This window comes from Gorilla gorilla, chromosome 10 (genome assembly GCF_029281585.2).
Source record: "Gorilla gorilla gorilla isolate KB3781 chromosome 10, NHGRI_mGorGor1-v2.1_pri, whole genome shotgun sequence".
Taxonomy (NCBI): Eukaryota; Metazoa; Chordata; class Mammalia; order Primates; family Hominidae; genus Gorilla; species Gorilla gorilla.
In genome coordinates this window covers 101,112,016-101,130,795 of record NC_073234.2, presented here as the reverse complement: position 1 = coordinate 101,130,795, position 18,780 = coordinate 101,112,016, and the positions used below count along the sequence as shown (strand labels likewise).

The window sequence follows — 18,780 nt, the reverse complement described above, 5'->3', positions numbered from 1 at the left end:
TATTGCTATTAACATTTATTAATCATTAGGAGTATTGTGTTCAAGTTTTTTTTAAACTGTTAGAATAGCAAATAGTTTGAGTTTTTATTTTTGTTTTTATATTTAAAGTCATGTAGCAAAGGGAAAACAGGAGATAAAAATATAGATGAAGCCATACAAATAATTACCTATCAACTTCAGATTGCATAAATATAATGAAAAAAAGGTTTGTTTTCTTTCTTTATGACATAAAAGGAAATAAAGGATATATAAACAATAATGTAGTCACATAATTTTTTTATGCCACAACACTAGAAAATATAATTTCATTATTAAAAGTAGAGTAAAATTCTATCTTTGAAAATAAATGTGTAATCTTAACCAAATAATTTGATACCATTTAATTGTTGCTAAGTTTCTTTGAAATTCCTAGAATATTCTATGTCTATAGTAAATCAAAATTCCAATCCCTAGGCACAGAAGAAAGATGATTCTTGACTATGTGTCTCCTTGATTACCAAAGCAGAGGAACCTTCTAATCACAGTGCATTCCCACATACATTGTAACCAGGAAGACATATTTTATACATACCCAGTGTAAATGTTAGAAAAGTTCTAAGAAATCAAAGACCACATTTTATTTTATCATGTGTCATCAGCGTCTACCATAATATCTGTATTAGTTCATTCTCGCACTGCTATAAAGAAATACCTGAAACCGGGCAATTGATAAAACAAAGAGGTTTAATTGGCTCACAGTTCTGCAGGCTGTATAGAAAGCATGACAAGGAGGGCCTCAAGAAACTTACAATCATGTTAGAAGGTGAGGGGAAAGCAGGCATGTCTTCACATGACCAGAGCAGGAGGGAGAGAGAGTGAAGTGGGAGGTGTTACACTCTTTTAAACAACAAGATCTGCTAAGAACTCATTAGCTATTATCTATCATGAGAACAGCAAGGAGAAATCCACCCCCCATGATCCAATCACCTCCCACCAGGCCCCTCTCCAATTAAGGATTACAATTCAACATGAGATTTGTGTGGAGACACAAATCCAAACCACATTATTCCACCCCTTGCCCCTCCCAAATCTCATGTCCTTCTCATACTTCAAAATACAATCATGCCTTCCCAATAGTCCCCTAAAGTCATAACTCATTCCAGTATTAACTCAAAAGCCCAAGATCCAAAGTCTCATCTGAAACAAAGCAAATCTCTTCCACCTATGAGCCTGTAAAATTAAAAAACAAAACAAAACAAAAAAACAAAAAACAAAAAAGTTAGTTACTTTCAAGATACAATGAGAATATAGGCATTGGGTAAATATTCCCATTTCAAATGGGAGAAATTGCTCAAAACAAAGGGGGCAGAGGTACCATGAAAGTCCAAAACCCAGTGAGGCAATCATTAAATATTAAAGCTCTGAAATCATCTTCTTTGATTCCATGTCTCATATCCAGGGCATGCTGATGCAAGTGTTGGGCTCCCATGGCCTTGGGAAACTCCACCCTGTGGGTCTGCAGGGTACAGCCTTGGTTGCTGCTTTCATGGGCTGGTATTGAGTCCCTGTGGATATTCTAGGTGTACAGTTGAAGCTGTCAGTGGATCTACAATTCTGGGGTCTGTAGGATGGTTACCCTCTTCTCCCAGCTCCACCAGGCAGTGCCCCAGTGGGGACTCTGAGTGGGGACTCCAACCCCAGATTTCCCCTCTGCATGGCCCTAGTAGAGGTTCTCCATGAGGGCTCTGCCTCTGTGGGAGACTTCTGCATGGACATCCGGGCTTTTCCAGACATCTTCTGAAATCTAGGTGGAGGATCCCACCTAGATTTTTACACACTGTGCACCCACAGGCTTAACACAACATTGAAGCTACCAAGGCTTACAGCTTGCACTCTCCCTCTGAAGCAATGGCCCTATCTGTACTTTGGGCCCTTTTAGCCATGAGTGGGGCTAGAGTGGCGCTGATGCAGGGTGATAAGTCCTGAGGCTGCACAGAGCAGCAAGGCCCTGAGTCTGGCCCACAAAATCATTCTTCTGTCCTAGGCTTCCAGGCCTGTGATGGGAGGGGCTGCCAGGAAGGTATCTGAAATGCCTTTGAGGTGTTTTCTCCATTATCTTGGCTAGCAACATTTGCCTCCCCTTTACTTATGCAAATTTCTGCAGCCAGCTTGAATTCCTCCCCAGAAAATGGGATTTTCTTTTCTACCACATGGCCGGGCTGCAAATTTTCCAAACTTTTACATGTTGCTTCCCTATTTAAATGTAAGTTCCAGTTTTATGTCTTTTTTTTTGCTCACATATATGAACATAGGCTGCTAGAAGCAGCAATGCCACATCTTGAACATTTTGCTGCTTAGGAATATCTTCTGCCAGATATGCTAAATCATCACTCTAAAGTTCAAAGTTCCACAGATCACTAGGGCAAGGGCACAATGGCTCCAACCTTTTTGCTAATGCATAACAAAAGTAAACTTTGCTCTGGTACTCAATAAGTTCCTTGCCTCCATCTCAGACCTCCTCATCTTTGCCTTCTCTGTCCATATCACTATCAACATTTTGGCCAAAATCATTTGACAGGTCTCTGGGACCTGTCCAAACTTTCCTTCATCTTCCTGTCTTCTGAGCCCTCCAAACTATTCCAACCTCTGCCTGTTACCCAGTTCCAAAGCAGCTTTCACATTTTCAGGTATTTTTACAGCAATGCCCTACTCTCAGTATCAATTTTCTGTATAGTCCTTTCTCACACTACTGTAAAAAAATACCTGAAAGTGGGTAATTTATAAATAAAAGAGTTTTAATTGGCTTATGGTTTCACAGGCTGTGTGGGAAGCATGGTTGGGAAGGTCTGAGGAAACTTATAATCATAGTGGAAGGTGAAGGGGAAGCAGGCACATCTTCATATGGCCAGAGCAGGAGAAAGAGACCATGAAGGGGGAGGTGTTACACACTTTGAAGCAACCAGATCTGGTGAGATCTCATTCACTTTCATGAGAACAGCAGGTGGAAAATCTGCCCCATCATCCAATCACCTCCCATCAGGTCCCTTCTCCAACACTGGGGATTACAATTCAACATGAGACTTGGGTGGGGACACAAATCCAAACACATCAATACCTAAAATTAAAAAAAATCATGGAATGAATAAATAAATAAATAAGTTCAAATAATTTACAGGTTTCCTCCTTACTTCTTGTTTGCCCTTATCTCAGAATTATCATAACTACATAACTGCAAATTTTACTGGTAAATCCCATACTTCTTCAGTCTTAAACAAGATATATTTCCATCTGATGTATCAATGTGAGAAATAAAGAAAGAAAAAGTTTAAAATTATTTCATGAGAAAGAAGGAATTTTGGTGCCACCATGATAAATGGGAACATCAAATATTGGCAAAAAATACCGTTCTGATTATTTTTATACAACAAAAGTTTTAGCAAAATAAATATATTGAAATTTCAATAATTTTTACCTTTTACAAACCTTTCCAATAGCAAATGAGGGGTTTTTAAAAATTTAATTTGGGGTTTCAAAAAACTTTAATTTTCTAATCTGTAATTGAAATGCTTTTACAAAATCGTTCTAAGTCATAATTACCTGTTTAAAGGGTTATGACATACTAAAAATTATCAAACATAAAAGCCTAACATACTAAAGGAAGGTCTATTATTTTTTCAGATAGTATTTAAAAGTTTGAGATTTTATTTTAATTTTGTAAAGAATAAAATCACCACTTTAAATCAGTCAAGCATTTCAGACAGCATCATTATGTTAATACATGTAAAAATAATGAACAATAGCTCTTTTATTATTGTGATATACAAAATGATTCATATTTATTAAAATTCAATTGATGTAATTTATCAATTTAAAATTTTAAATGCTCTTAAAAATAAACAATAGGCTAAAATTAATTTTCATTCTCCACAAGATAAACGCACTATACTAATTTGATAAATTTAAAAATCTCTGAGAAAATCCTTCATAATACAATTGTCTTTTCCAAATTAGCAATTGTGAATGCTTGATAAATAAATCTAATGATTAAATGTGTTAATACCACTTTCTGCTATTATTTTCAATAATAATAGCAGAGTATGAAGAGAAATGAAGACTGAGAAATGAGATTTCGTATGAAGAAATGAGAAATGAAGCAGGTATTTTCCTAATGAATTTCTTAATATCCATGAAACTGAAAATGCTATATAAATACCAATTAAAACATCACAAACCAATAACTTTATATATTACCGTAATATAATTTCGTTATTGTTTAAAACAAAACGTGATGGATTATGATTCATCTAACAATATAAAAATAAGAAAAGCTAGGATTTCGTTTCTTTTTTTACTTCAGTTACTGTAATATACATCTAGCTTAAGAGTTTGTATTTTGCTATATAATAGATAAATTAGCTACTAATTTACACATCTCTCACCTCTCTTTACATTACCTTAGCACCTATCAGCTGAGGGGTGATATTAAAATATTGAAATTTACATGTGCCAATGTTGCTGTGGGAAAGGAAAAAAGATGTTGGTACACAGTAGTAGTATATACCATCATAAATGAAACAATTTCACTCCTTCATGTTAATGACTTTGCTCCCATGTTAAAAATACAAAAATAAAAAATAAATGTAAGAGGTACGGCAAGACATATTCCTTGATCATAATCCAAAAGGAATGCAGCTCTGAAGAGAATTTTTCCTCAAAAACTAAGAAGAAATAGACACCTGAAAAAAAATATATATCTTATGAAGTAATCAAAGTGGAGAATATTAAGACATAGAAAAAATCTAGAAAAAACATAGAATATAGAAGTCAATTTGCTTATAAGATATAGGTTAATAGATTAGAGATAAATGTTTTAATATCCTAGCGGGTAGAACTAGTACAAAGCAGTAATGTGTTGTGGATTGATTAACATCACTTGCTTGGCACAAATATTTGATTATTAATTAAGCTGATATTTGCTTCTCAGCAGCTCTGGATAATTTTTCGTATACACAAATGCAAATATTGAAAGTTGAAATTACTTGGTAGAATTTTGTTATAAATTGTCATCTTGGTGAAACAGAATATGATCACATTATTATTTCAGGTCATCACTGAAATGAAAGCAATGATATTTAAAAATTCCTCCCAAAAAGAGACAAGGATATTTTTCAAAATAAACTTTTAACTTAGTAGCAGTTTTATATTTACAGAAAAATAGAGAAGGTAGTGCAGATTTCCCTTATATCCAACAACAGTTTCCCTGTTCCTTAATTTCTTATATTAATAAAACAATTTGCTGCAATTAATCAACCAATATTAAAGTCTATATTTAGATTTCCTTTGTTATTATCCTTTTCTGTTTCAGGGTTTTATTCAGGAAATCACATGACGTTTCGTAGTTATGATTTCTCTTAGTTGTGACAGTTGCTCGTTCTTTCCTTGTTTTTGATAGACTTGTCAATTTTTAAGAGTACAGGTCAGGTATTTTGTAGAATATCCCTCAATTGAGATTCCTTTGATCTTTTTCTCATAATAAGAAATGGTCATGTGTTCTTGGGAGGAAGGCCACAGAGGTCAGGTGCCATTTTCACCAGATTGTATCAAAGGTACATAATATAAAAAATGAATTATCACTTTTGATGTCAACCTTGCTCACCTGGCTAACATCGTGTTTGTTAGTTTTGTCAGGATTTTCTACAGTAAAGTTCCTTTTTTCTCCTTTCCTGTTCTCTACTGTGCTCTTTCGAAGGAACTCACTATATGCAGCTTCCACTTAAGAAGTGAGCAATCATGCTCCAACTCCTTGAAGCAAAAGTATCTACATACATTACTTACAATTCTTCTACATGGAAGAGTTGTCTATTCCCTCCAATTTACTTATTAAATTATTTATATGCATATAAAATTATATTTATTTTATGCTTTGGGCTATGATCCATTTCTATCTTATGTTTTTGCTAAAGTTATTCTAGCTTTGACCATTGGGAACTCTTTCAGTTAGCTCCTCTGTCCGTCCCTTTGACAAAGTCCCATCATTGTGTTTGTGTTGGGTGCTTCCTAACTTTCTGGCACTACGTGATGCTCTGAAGTCGTCTTGTATATTTTCTGCCCCTGCAATCAGCCAACTCTCCATTTATATTTGGCTTTTGTGTCTGTACTTGCATTTTGTACTCACATTACATACGAGCACATCTAATGTTTCGTGAATTGACGTTGAACAAAATAATGAGAGCACACTGTGCAGCTCTGACTCAGAATTTGAGCCATTGTCGAGTTTTCCCCTCTTCTTTAACTTTATTTAACTTGTCGATTTGAGCCAAATCCCTGGGAGAAATAAACAGATTTCTCAGAGGGCCAGACTTTTTCAAACAAGAGTTTGGACTAAGCAGACTTTCCTATAGCAAAAAAGAGTGACATTAGAAAAACCTGCCAAAAGAATGATTAATTTAACAGGGTAGAGATAATGGTCAATAGAAGAAAATGATCTTTAAATAATTGTTAACAGAGAGAGAAACAGTAGTCTCAAAATGTGCATTTAAACTCTTAACTAAATTTGATACACTTGAATAAGCCTATTTGAAGACAATCAATAACTGGCTTGGTGAATGAACAATTATCAATGATTTAACATTTGACTAGAATTATTTAATTCTGTAGAAAGTCACTTCACACAATCTTAACAACAAAAACACTTTTAAAGTCGTCTAATTTAATGTCATAATATCTTAGATAAGAAAACTGAAGCTGGTAGAATAATCAAGATAACAATAGTAGTTAAAAACAAAACTGGAAACTGCAATTCTGAATTTCAATTTATGATACTCTCTATTACCTCGTGGTTTAAAATTATACTGCTATTTTTGATCACTTTATTTTCTAATTTATGCTATCACAGTTTCTTCTAGAGATAGTGATATATATGGGCATATGGAGAAAAAGAAGAGTCATATTAAGATAATTTCAGAAATAACATAGCTTTCTATTAATATTTCAAATAATATTTAAAACAAATTTTAAACAATATTAAAATAAGGACTGCATTTGAACACTTCATGTTGGGGGTAAACTACTTTGGGTAAAAGCTTTTTTAAGTGAGGTATTCAGATTACAAAGTGTTTAAAAATACTTAGTAAAATATCTTTGGTGAAATAATATGTGTGTGTGGTAGTACATCCTGACAGAGAAAGAAAGCATTTCTTGGGTCTGTTCTATAAAGTGTGCTACTTGCTTTGTTTTTACCCAAGATGAGCACTAAAACTATGACTGCAGACACCAAGTTGGCTCATCTAAGGAAAATGGAAAGCTCTGCACTGGAATTTACTAATTCAAGCAGGTCCAAAACATATAGATGTCAATACTGGGCAAGTTAGTATCAGTCAGACGATAAAATTATCAGGTATAAAGTATGCATATACTGAGAAAATTGGGACTTTGATCACTCTAGCTGTACCTCACTGTTAGTCGCACCATGAATCTTTTTAGAATCATGTACCCCTTTTGAAATGACTTATCACTTCTGGGAAATCTTAATTTCTTAAATGTATGACATATATTCTTATTTTCTTCCACTGTTCTTCTAGTTACTATTTTCCTCTTGAGGTCTAAAATTTCGTATTATTTAGTGTTCGGTTGTGCCAATCCTATTCTTCAATTTCTAGGAATTTTTTCATCTCAGAATTTGAAAATTTTTTCATCTCAGAATTTGAGCACATTAAGGGGGATGGTTTTCAAACAGAGTTTCAGCCTTGACCCATGGAAAAATTCATTACATAAGTTCATTAGGTGACTATATATATATATATAAAATATATATGTGTGTATATATAACATGTGTATACACATGCACACATGCACACACCGAGATATGTATAAGTGATGTATATATACAGTTACAGGTATATATGTATGAATGTTTGCATATATATCAAGTTACATATATATGCACATATGTGTGTGTATACATATATAATATACATACAAAGATGACATAAATGTGTCTTCATTCAAAATATTTACATTTAGTACAATCAGTAATGTGGCTAGGTGTAAATCTATGAACTTGATATTTGCTTATTGTCTTTTTTATTCACTGGTCTTTTTTTGCTGCTTTGTTTTGGATTTGATGAGTATGCTTTTAATGATTCTCTTTTATTTCTTTTGCTAACTTATTAGCTACAATTTTTTTATTTTTAAAAATTTCATTGAATATGTTAATATTTAGAGTTTACATCTTTAAGTTATGACAGTCTAGTTTCTGATGATATTATACCACTTTATGCATGATATAAGAAATTAAAAATCATGAAGTTCTCTTTTTTCACTTCCTGAACTTTGTGCTATTGTTTTACATGTAATATTAAACCCACACTAATAAAGTTAAGCAGCTGAATTTAAAAATACTTCATTGATTTTACCATAGATATAACTTAGATTTCTGGCTGAATTTATTTCTGCTGAATTTGCTATGGCTATATTCTCCAAACTAAATTGTATAAAAGTTGTAACTCAAAGGAGAAATCTACAAATGTGTATGTGTGTGTTGTGAGAGTGTGTGGTGGGCCATCTCTGCAAACCAATAGAAGTAATTACCACATTTATATCACAACATTTGGGCCCGGCTCTATCAATAATGGTCATTGATTAAATAATTGAAATTGTTTTTATTTTTATTGTTTTATTTCTCTAAGAAATGGAGTATAATACAGCAGGTGCACCTCACATTCTATCATAGTTTCAATGAAAATGAACTGAGAAAGCATTCAGATTGTTTAGCAACTCATATCATTTCTTACAGAATTAAAATAAAAAATAGCAGTCTTTTAATAAATATTTAATCAGCAGTGGTTTTCAAAATAGATGTCCAAATTAAATCACCCTGCATCAGCCCCTTTGCTAGGAGTTTTAAAAAGTGTTGATGTTATTTAATCCCTAACATGAACTAAAAAAGTAAGCACTATTTACTCCCATTTTTGTAGATGAGGAAATGGAAGTGCTGAAAGAAAATATAACTTGTCATATCTTCTAAACCATATTCCACATAGAAATGCATACTATATTCACTGGAAAAAAAGAGTTCAAAGGTTCTATCACTCCAGCGGAGGGCCAAAGGTTTAAAGATAGCTATATTTTAGCTTTGTCAGGGGATGTTTTAAAGGAAGGAAGCCAGGAAGCACCATTAAGAGAATGTTTGTATAGTGTTCTGTGAGGGCAGAAAGATTTTTTTGTGACCATTCACTAATTAGGCAGCCCTTTATATACAGAATTTCCTTTGGGAAGTAAATAAAACCTGCCAAGAGCCAAGAGCCAGAAAAAAAAGCAGAATTGAAGTGATCATCTAGCCATAGGAAATACTAGTACAAACACGGCTAAACAGAAAAACAGGAAGCTATGTGTTGGGGGAAAAAGAGCTATAGCATTGAAAATAGGTCATGGAGAGCTCAATCAACATGAAATTGTGCGAAAGACAGAAACAGCAGAGTGCAGTAATGCTTTTAAAGAGCCAGACTGTGAAAGTGAGCAGCAAATTTGGGTTACGGGATAAATGCATGTTGATTAAGTTGCAAAGGAAGTCTATAAGGCTTCCTCAAATGACATAAGTAAACAGCAGAAAAATAAAAAACATACTGAAATATGCACACACAGCCTTCTCAGATTAATGAACTATTATCACTGAGATATAATCAAACAGCCTAAGTAAACCTACCTCTACTATTTATATGTATAATTGGTTCTGTTTTAATTTATTTATAAATCAATTCTGTTATTTTTTCCCCTCCAAACACATTGCTCTCATATTCTTAGAGTTCTTTTGAGAAACAAGTTTTTATTTTATTTTATTTTTTTGTAGAAGAGCAATTTCTAAATCTAGGTGGGACCATCCTCATAATTGTGTATTTGGGTGAACTCCCTGTACCCCACTACCTTCCCATGAGAGCTCACAAAAGGGAAACTGCATTCTGAAAGCAGGTGTCCGCATAAACAGACCATAAGTTTACAAAGACAAGTTCTTTTTGCACGTATAAACTTGCAAATATTAATGCGAACACATTGTATTTTAAAAAGTACTCTCTAACCTTACTCCTTTAAATTTCTCTTCATATTTTAGTCATGACAACTAGTGCTTTAGATACTCTATTTGATAGAGATGCATTATAAATCAAAATTAATCAAGTTCTAAGTAGTTTTTAAGGCTCTCTTGCTCAGTAACTCAATATACCACATTGATGGCCCTTGATTAATTTAATTGCACACTGTGTAAGTTTCATATCGTTGTCACAAAATTACAATATTCACAAAGTAAAAAATACATGCAAAGAAATAAATTATATAAAAGAGATAGGAATATTGACAGCATTATACTACCTAATACTCTGTGAATAATTCTATAAATATCCAAGGAAGATATCTGTGTGGTGGAATTAAAACATAATTTGAAAGGTTTTAATAAATTTTACCTGCCCCCACATATTTGAAAAAGGCAAGCCAAAACATCAACCTGTAATTCTGAAATAGGTAGGTATTAATAAGTAAACAGAGAGCTGTAGAATACATAATAGGCGTAAACTGCACTGCATGTATAGTGTAACTGAATTATAAAAACAGCGCACACAGGGTTATGTCTTTTATTTTCAAATATGTGCATTTTATAAAGCATAATAATAAAATATTAAGACTAAGATGTTTTCCTGAATTATCTGTTACATGGTGCTTTCTTTTGCAGTTCAAATGATATTTTAAATTACATATTTAAATTATAGAAGTAATAAATGCAAAAATTATGGTAGAACATGAGAATATTAAACAAAAAATACCATTTTGATCCCTGCAACTCCCTAGAGGCTGCTGTTCTTTATAAGAAAATGGTTTCTGGCCAGGTGCAGTAGCTTACGCCTGTAAGGCCTGAACTTTGGAGGTCAAGGTGGAAGGATCCTTTGAGCTCAGGAGCTAGAGACCAGCTGGGGAAACATTGTCTCTACAAAAAATCAAAAATTTGACATGCCTGTAGTCCTAGCTGTTCAGGAGGCTGAGGTGGGAAGATTGCTTGAGGCCAGGAAATCGAAGCTGCAGTGAACCTTGTTTGAGCCACTGCACTCCAGCCTGGGTGACAGAGAAAGACCTTATTAAAAAATAAATAAATAAATAAATAAATAAATAAATAAATAAATAAAAGAAAAAAGAGTTTCTGTTGTTATTACTTTTATAGTTACCAGTATAAGTTTAAATTTTATAATTCTATTTACTATTTTATAACATCCTATAACATCTGTTGGCTGCCAACTATGAAAGGTGAACAATTGATATACCTACACTAGAACAATTGAAGCACTTACACTATCTCTTACTGCCCTTTTCCACCACAGCTTCAGGTTGTGGTTATTAAATTTCACTTTCTGTGGCAGTGTTTAAGATTTTAAATTTAGTGCTTATATCCATATTCTATGATTAATTAATGTTAATGATTATGTGTTAACTCCCTACTATAAAATGTGATACTATTATAATTTCTGTATTTTCTAATAACTCTCCTTTTAATATTTCACTTTTAGTTACTTTTAAATTTTAAAGGTTATTTTAAGGGATATTTTCCAACACCAACAACTAATACTCTGATTCACCAACTAGATGTTCAACAATTCAGTTCAATTCTAACACTAACTACTCAAAATTAGTGCAGATTCTGTTATTTAAGGGCTGAGTTCCAAAATACTGCCCCCAACTTTAGATGCTGGTCTCAAGTCCCAGAGGTCCATACTTCTGAGGAACCTCCTCCTAATGTTTGATAATTTATGAGGGTGGTCTCAAAATTCAAGAAGAAGATTACAAATCAATAGCCAAATCAGGAGGTACATAGAACAAGGACAGAAGGGTCTTGGGCTGAAAGCTTCTGTTGCTGTGGAGCTGGGCTGCCACTCAGCATGTGTATGGGTTTGTCAAGTCTAAGGCTCATCACATTTTGTTTAAGAGTCTATAGAGCTTAATCTCCAGCTCCCTTCCACAAGGTCAGAAGGTGAGATTAAATTTTCCAATTATTCTGATTATTTTGAAGTGATCTAGGGATGTCACCCTAAGTCACCTTATTCACATCTCCAAATCATGTTAGGAGCTCAGTGCCAGGATCCAGGGACAGACACCAGATATATTTCTTACTATACCATAGTTATTAAAAATTATATTTTATTTGGTAATGGTATTAAGTATTAATTGCTGGATTTAGTTTACACAGCATTTGAAATTTATAAAATTATTCGCTGTGAAAGCAATAGCATGACTGGAAAGCAAATACAGGAAATGTAGTCTTCAATCAATGAAATTTCCTGTGGTAATGAGAACCTTCCAAGTGGCAGGGTCGACAGGATCCTCTTTTAATTATTTTAGAATTGGTTTATGATTTCTGTGTTGTATATACATATATTTGGTTATAGCATGACATTGCATCATATTTTCATTTAGTATGCTTTGGTAGTGAACTGTGTATACATACTTCAAAGCGTGCTTATTTTTCTTCACATTTCATTAAGAATTCAATGGTGTATAAAATTTTAGGACCACCTATTTTTTTCTCCTTGAGCTGTTAACATATCTTTCAATAATGTACAACTATCTAGCTATTGGTATTTCACCTGAAAGCAGTCTGATTATCATTCATTTGTTCATTCATCTGGCAAATACTTACTGATTTCAGAGTATGTATAGAAACAAATGTTGGTGATTCAACAATGGTCAACAGTAAAAAAAAATTCTCCTTGGGAAACTCTACTAAAAATATTGACTTCTGGGTGCTGTGATGACAAATTGAATCCGAATATCTGGGAGTACAGCTTGAGAATTAGTACTTTCTTAAAGTTATCCATCTGATACTAACAGTCAATCCAAGGTTGAGAATCACTGCTAGAAGGAGATTGAGCCACTTTGCTCTATCATCTCTATCTCATACAAAACCCTTCTATTTCCATAAAAGTAAGAAAGTAAAGGACAACAAGTGCTGAGAATGTTCTTTGGCTTTTTTGTTTATTTTATTTTAATCTTTGTGTGTACATAGTAGGCTCATATAGGTATTTATTTATTTATTTATTTGGTACATGCAACATGTTGATACAGACATACAATGTGAAAAGTGCACATCATGGAGAATTGGTTATCAATCCCCTGAAGCATTTATCCTTTGAGTTACAAACAATTACACTCTAAGTTATTTTAAACTGTACTATTAAGTTATTATTGACTATAGTAAACCCATAGTGCTATCAAATATATAGTTTTTATTTAGCAAATAAAAGCATTTTATTCATTCTTTCTAACCTTTTTTTTACCCATTAACCTTCCCTACTTCCTCCCAAGACCCCCACTACACTTCCCAGCCTTTGGTAACGATCCTTCTACTCTCTATCTCCATGAATTCAATTGTTTTGATTTTTAAATGCCACAAATAAGTGAAAACATGTGACATTTGTCTTTCCATTCCTGGCTTATTTCACTTAACATAATGATCTCCAGTTTGATTCATGTTGTTGCAAATGACTGAATCTCACTTTTTTTATGGCTGAATAGTGCTCCATCGTGTATATGCATTACATTTTCTTTATCCATTTATCTCTTGATGAACACTTAGGTTATTTCCAAATATTAGCTATTGTAAACAGTGTAGCAACAAATGTAAGAATGCAGATATCTCTTCAATATACTGATTTCCTTTCTTTTGGGTATATACCCAGCGGTGGGATTGCTGGATCCTATGGTAGCTCAATTTTTAGCTACTGCATAGTGGTTGTACTAGTTTACATTCCCACCAATAGTTTACAAGGGTTCCCTTTTTGTCTTTTCTTTTATTTTTTTATTATTTATTTATTCATTTATTTTTGAAATGGAGTCCCGTTCTGTCACGAGGCTGGAGTGCAGTGGCGCAATCTCGGCTCACTGCAACCTCTGCCTCCCGGATTCAAACGATTCTCCTGCCTCAGCCTCCCGAGTAGCTGAGACTACAGGCGTGCCACCACACCCAGCTAATTTTTGTATTTTTAGTAGAGACGCGTTTTCACTATGTTGTCAAGGATGGTCTCGATATCTCGACCTCGTGATCTGCCTGCCTTGGCTTCCCAAAGTGCTGAGATTACAGACGTGAGCCACCTTGCCCGGCCGGGTTCCCTTTTTTCTACATCCTCTCCAGCATTTGTTTTGTCTGTCTTTTGAATATAAACCATTTTAACTGGGGTGAGATATTATCTCATTGTAGTTTTGCGTTTCTCATTTGCATTTCACTAATAATCGGTAATGTGCACTTTTTCATATGCCTGTTTGCCATTTATATGCCTTCTTTTGAAAAATGTCTAGACAAATCTTTTGCCCATTTTTGGATCAGATTATTAGATTTTTTCCTATAGAGTTGTTTGAGCTCCTTATAAATTTTGGTGATTAATCTCTTGTCAGATGGGTAGCCCTCTGCTGGGGCCTTATGTAAGGAAAGCCCTCTGCTAGGGCCTTATGGGGTCAGAGCCTCCACACAGAGTCCCTACTGGGGCACCACCAGGTGGAGCTGTGAGAAGAGGACCACCATCCTCCAGACCTCAGAATAGTAGATCTATCGACAGCTTGCACCCCATGCCTGAAGAAGCTGCAGACACTCAACACCAGCACATGAAAACAGCAGGGAGGGAGGCTGTCCCCTGCAAAGCCACAAGAGTGGAGCTGCCCAACAGCATGAGCACCCAACTTTTCCATCAGTGTGACATGAATGCTAGATTCAAAAAAGACATGGATTCAATAAAGATCATTTTGAAGCTTCAAGATTTGACTGCTCTGCTGGATTTCAGACTGGCATGGGGCCTACTGTACCTACGTTGTTCTGGCCAATTTCTTCCATATGGAACGACAGTATTTACCCAATACCTGTACCCCCATTGTATCTAGGTAGTAACTAACTTGCTTTTGGCTTTACAGGCTCATAAGTGGAAGAGTCTTGCCTTGTTTCAGATGAGACACTTGACTGTGAACTATTGAGTTAATGCTGAAATGAGTTAAGATTTTGGGGGACTGTTGGGAAGGCATAATTGGTTTTAAGGTGTGAGAAAATGAGAGTTGGGAGGGGCCAAGGGTATAATAATATGGTTTGGCTGTGTCCTCACCCAAATCTCATCTTGAATTGTAGCTCCCACAATTCTCACATATTGTCTGTTGGAGGAACCCAGTGGGAGGTGATTGAATTATGGGGTCAGGTCTTTCCTGCACCGTTCTCGTGATAGTGAATAAGTCTCACAAGATCTGATGGTTTTAAAAAGAGGCATTCCCCTGCACAAGATCTCTGTTTGCCTGCTGCCATCTATGTTAGATGTCACTTGCTTTCCTTGCCTTCTACTGTGATTGTGAGGCCTCCTGAGCCATGTGGAACTGTTAAGTTCAATAAAGCTTTTTCTTTTGTAAATTGCCCAATCTCGAGTATGTCTTCGTCAGCAGTGTGAAAACAAACTAATTCATCCTAAAAATACAACCTGTCCTAAAGAGGAGAATATCAGAGCTATCTAATTCTTCTAAGGTTTTTATTTAATACAAAACCCATAAAAGCACAACTGTGAAGAATAATTAAGAACTGTTTGGTCCTAAGGAACTCGTTGGGACAGCAGTACCTAAGGCACAGCAAAAATCTTAGGTGGTAGCCCATTGTTATGGCCCCCCTTACAGTCTAAGATGCTTTAAAAAGAGAGAGAGATTGTTTAATTCTGGGCTCTTCCGGACTCTGAAATCCCAAAACACTTTTCTCTCCTATTTTGAAAAGTCCTCCTGGGAGTGATCCATGGAAATTCCTCCTCGGAAAGTATCAATTTCCCTGTGATGTTATTCTTACCATAATCACTGTACATCCTTGGATTTAGCATGAGAAGTAAAATTCCATAACCAAGAGCAAAGTATTCTACCTGCTTCATTAAATTATAGTAATATTTCATTACATTAAAGGAGTTGAAAGCTTCCTTCCTTCCTGTGTTTTGATTTCCATTGTCTGAAATTTTTCACATTCTTAGCAAAAATTGTGTCCATCTTTTAAATTTGACTTTAATACAATAGAGACTGAAATGGTCTGTTAGCCTGACTGAACCACTATTTCTAATAGCTACCTTTCAATTTGCTATGCTCATTCAAAAACTTGAGTCTGTTTTTCATCCATTTCAATGTTAATATGCACTCTTGTGGTTCCCACTTTGAAGTCAGAGGGAAAACTTTTGCACAGAAAAAATGCCTTTGGGGAATACAATAATGCAAATTCTTTCTCAATTAAACATAAAATATTTAGCACAGCCCAGAAATTTTAGATATGAAGTCTGCCTCTTCTCCTTTTTTTATAAAGAGAAAAAGTCTTCAAATTTTTTTTTTCACATTTCTAGTCAATACTGTTAACACGATGAAGATACATTGATGTTATTTTTAAAGATGAAAATTGATGTTATTTTGCTATAGAAAATGGTAATTTGAAACCATTATCTATCTACTAACTACATTTAAGAGTTTACTTTTTTCTCCATTTCTTCCCTTAATTATCATCATTAGTATTTTGTTTAAGTACTTAGACACATTTTCAACAGGAAATATAAATAGGAAAAAGTAGACACTATTTTATTATGCTACAGGTCTAATTTACTGCAATTATAAAAAATATTAAATAATACTAAGCTGCCACTGCAGCAAGCTTAATTTACTCAGTTATAGAAATGAATGCATTAATTATCTCACTAAAATAAAAAATTAAATGGAATACAAAAGATATAGAAGATACAAAGGTAATTCAAGCATAATAGTAATATTACCATTTATACTTAGACTATGCAGCACAGTTTCTTTATGGTTGATATGGAATAAAAATCATTTTGTATCTATCATTAACATTTGACATATTATTATTTTCATACTGGCTCGGAACACTCCCTTGGCAAAGAGGCGTTAAGTTATTAAAAAAAAAAAATCTGGAACATTTAAAGCCAAAAGAACCCTGACTGAAAGGAAATCTGCTCTCTCTGTTAAGTGCTAACTCTCCTTTAAGCATTTTTTAGTATGCCAAGCACACCATCTGTGCTCAGTTACTTGTTGTTTTGTAATCTCAACATCTGTTTATGAGAAAATATGTGCTTGCATACATTAAAGACTTGCTTTCCATACAAGAAATTGAAAGTTTTTTATGTTAATACACATGTAATTTATTCTTCATTTTTCTTTGTGTTCTCGTCTTGAATAATGAAAGCTAAAGTATTAGAACATCTGAAAAGCAAAGACTAACAAACCCATGTAACACAACATGAATGGAAAATACAAATATAAATTTATGTAATCTGCATTAATTTTATTGTATATAGACTTAAATTTTATGCAAGTAGTCTGGAAATATCAGAGATCTTTTACTACAAAATTTTATCCCCAACTCTGTTGTATCCATAACTCAATAAAATTACTTATATGAATGTAAGAGACCTACTCACATAACATTTTCTCTGCTGTAAAACCTTTACTTCTCATTTTTCATCAAGCAAAATCTGAACTTTATGATGGGTACCCAATCAATTGTCACCTCAATTAAACATAATTTTCCAACTTTACCCACATATGTTAATCCAGTTTTTACTACACATAATATGCAGTTATACTTTTGTTCATTTTATTGGAGATTATTTTTATTTTTGTCAATGTTATAATTGCACATAAATAGATTTATGTGATAAATCAAATAAAATTAAAAGACTTAATAAAAACTAGAAACACATTCTTTAGCTCTTACTTAACCTAGGCCCTCTTTCCAGAGACAACTATTTTCAAAAGTATCATTTATTTTTTCCAGGTATTTTTAAATAAAATAAAAAATATTCTTTAAGTTTTATTTCCCAATGTATCAAATTCAGACATCACTTATTAATTTCCTCTTATGTTAGGTAATGGTCTAGCCATTTTATTTCAGGCATCTTTCCCTACCATTCATTAAACCAATGTAGTTACATCATAAGTGTGCATCAAATCAACAGACAGAGCTGATTTTATTTTTATGTATAATTATGGTTTGTATTCAATCCAAGAACTATAGGCAATATTTATTTGTATATTCCTATTAAACCATGTTTTTCTTGACATGAATAATTGCATTTCTTTCATTTGTTTAGATTTTTATGCATTAATTGTTATTTTTCTTTTCTAAATATACCAACAGATTTGTCAAATGTTGGGGATGATATTCTCAAATGCTCCAATATATATTGATAACAGATAAATTGCATTTTTAGATTTTGCATGCTGTTCTGAATGGTTATCTTCTGTGACTGATGCTTAACTGTCATCTTGGAGATCTGCTCTCCTCAAGTAATAGAACAATGGTGCTGGATGGATTACCTGTCCTCCAGAACTTGAGTATACTTTCTTGGGTTACTCCTTGTTTGGTTGATGATCATCTTTTAATAGCTTTCTAAGTGCTTAGAAATTAAAATTTGTATATCCTTCCTCATATTAGGAAAAAATGTCACCAACTTGGAAATGGGCAAAATATTATTGTGTGTTCTCTTTCAGTGAAGTGCTGGGCATTGTCTGGCAAACACTTTCAGGGATGGCCTGAACTATACAGGTATGTTCCTGTAAAATTCTTTTCATTAACTAACCTATTTTACAATTGCGTAGGGGTAGAAATCAAGGTGTAGAAAACTGACAGTCATTCAAATTATTTTTTTCCTTAGCAATGCAAATGAGTTTGTCTAGTAGGTAGAGATACAACTGATTTCTGCCTTAGAGAAAAGATGATCCTAAATATTAACTCATACTCCTCTAGTGGATAAAAATTTGACA

The 18,780-nt window shown here is 33.8% G+C and overlaps 1 protein-coding gene across 2 annotated transcripts in view; it reads left to right on the top strand.

The window, feature by feature from the left end:
• The window catches only part of RASSF9 (Ras association domain family member 9), a 174,033-nt gene that overhangs the window by 76,322 nt on the left and 78,931 nt on the right, over window positions 1-18,780 (top strand). Inside the window, exon 3 of one of the 2 annotated variants that reach the window (XR_010129375.1) lies at window positions 18,508-18,562. The exons of the other annotated variant lie outside the window; for it this stretch is intronic. The gene's annotated coding sequence lies outside the window, so the exon portion shown is untranslated. The remainder of the gene's footprint in view (window positions 1-18,507; window positions 18,563-18,780) is intronic. 2 annotated transcript variants of the gene reach the window in all.